Source organism: Condylura cristata, unplaced genomic scaffold (assembly GCF_000260355.1).
Source record: "Condylura cristata isolate star-nosed mole 26May11 unplaced genomic scaffold, ConCri1.0 scaffold00011, whole genome shotgun sequence".
Lineage (NCBI taxonomy): Eukaryota > Metazoa > Chordata > Mammalia > Eulipotyphla > Talpidae > Condylura > Condylura cristata.
The window spans coordinates 7,061,921-7,064,120 of NW_004567112.1; positions in this window are offsets into that span (position 1 = coordinate 7,061,921).

Here is a 2,200-nt window from a genome sequence, read left to right on the forward strand (position 1 = left end):
AGAGAGAGAGAGAGAGAGAAATTTCAGTAAGGGTTGGTGACCTTGGGGAAGCTGCCTGCCCTCTCTGCGCTTCTGCTATCTCTTATAGGAACAGATAACAGCATCCTGGCCCTACGTATTGTCCAAGGAGATAAAGCAACAAAGTGCTTAGACTGTCTAGCACATAATGATCTGTAATAAAAGTTAGTTCCTGTCCTTGATGTCCTATTATTATCACCTTCCTATCTCTAAGGTTTGGCACTGACTTTCCAGCCTGAACAATAAGTCGAACAAACATCAGCTGTTGCTGGTCCCAAACTCCTCTCAGGAAGTCTCCCGTGTCACCCCCAAAGCTGGGTGCTTCCCTCAGGAGGTGTGGGGGAGAGAGCCCCAAATCTGCAGGCATCAAAAGGCAGATACTTCCGGGGAGCTGGGTTTTCTGCCCCGAGTTTCACACCAACCCTCCCCTCCCCCCGTTTGGAGGAGCAGGACAGTGCTTCTTCCTCACTGGCTCCTGCCCGGCCTGTGGTGTGGAGACTCAGCAACTCAGCTTAAGTGCCCAGGTGCAGGGGCAGGGTCCTGCTTGTGTGACCTTCGCCTGTATTCGGTTCTCTCACCAGCGATGGGGAACTAAGCGCATGTGAGCGGCGGGGAGGAGGGAGCACCGCTAGTTACTGCCAGGCCAGTGCCTGGCTCGCGCACCACCTCCGGGTCGCATCCACGACCTTGCCTTGGAAGCTGGCACTGTGGCCCCGCCAGGCAGCACGGGTAACGCGGACCTAAATGGACGTGCTCTTTGTCGGCCAAGGTGGCCAAAGGTGCCCCAGATGGTGCGCCTCGAGGCCCAGATCAGAAGTCCTCCAACCCACTGCGACTCCCAGTTACCCGGCCCCTCCGGACGCGAAGCGGAGGGGGAACTAAAAGAACTCATACCGTAAAAACATTTTTTAAAGATTGTTATTTCGGCAAATGCCTCTCCGGCGTCCTCTCTGGCGGCCGCTCGCGGGCCTCGATCGGCGTGCGCGCAGCGGCGCCTAGTGGCTGGGCCCGGGCGCGGGCGGATGCCGCCGCGCTGCTGAACCCGGAGCGCCGGGCAGTGCTGGGTTGCGCCCCGCGGCCAAGATCTTGCCACGACCCAGTCCAGATCCGGAGAGGGAGTCCAAGGAGTATTACTGGCCACAGAGGGGGGCTTGGAAAGGCAGCCCTCTTCCCTCCATCAGCTCCGGCTCTCCGCCTCAGAGTTCATCAGCGGGGCCAGAATTTCAGCTCCGCCCGGAGTCAAGCTTCCTTCCGAGGCTGCGAGGAAGAGTGATAATAGGGGTACGGGGTCTGCTCCAAAAAGAGCAAGACGCGGCAGGGCCAGCTCTCGCGCAAAAGCGACTCCCACTTCATGCCTGAGGTCCCAGGTCCTGCGCCCCTCCTCCCCGCGGAGCATGGACCCAAGGGGGCCTGCGCTGGCCAGGCTTGCGGTGGACACCTTGGATCTGGGGTCGCGGGCTGTGACTTCCCCAGCCTCGCGCCCCCTTGCGGACACCGGGCGACCCGGGTCTCGGTGATTATTGCGTAGGTGACCAGGGGCCCCTCCTGGTGCGCGAGGACCCGATGGATCTCAGCTTGGCTCCTCCGCTAAGGTGAGGCCCTGGAACCGCGCGCGGATGGTCGCAAACCCAAGCGGCATCCACAGCGGCGAAAACTGTTCAAAGCCTCCGCCTAGGGGCAGCCAAGCCCTGGCAGCAGGGATCAGAGCCTGGCTCGTGCCTCTGCAGCCTCGGGCGGGCGACTGACTCCAGGACACGGGCGCTGTCCTTCCCCAGAGGTGAGCAGGGGCCTCAGATCCATCCATTTTGAGAGTCAGCGTTTCAGAACCAGGAACTCGGCCCCACACTGGAATCACCGGGACCGACCTCGGAGATTCGCCTCTTTCATCACGTTGAAACGCCTCAACCCCTGAACACAGACGGTCGAGTGAAAGCACAGATACGGAACCAAATGGGGGTCTCAGTTTCTTTCTCCCTCAGTGGCCTCCCTCAGTGGCCTCCGAAGGAAAGTCAAAACCCAAGCGAGAGCAGAGACAATACCGCACACAGGCCCGGGGTGCAGCCGTCAGAGGATACTGGTGCTCTAGGTCAGGGAACAGCCCCGGCAGACAGGTGTATGTGCCCTCCGCTGCCCTCCAACCGGCTCCACTGGGCCCAAGGCCACCTGCGGCTGCCAGGTGCTC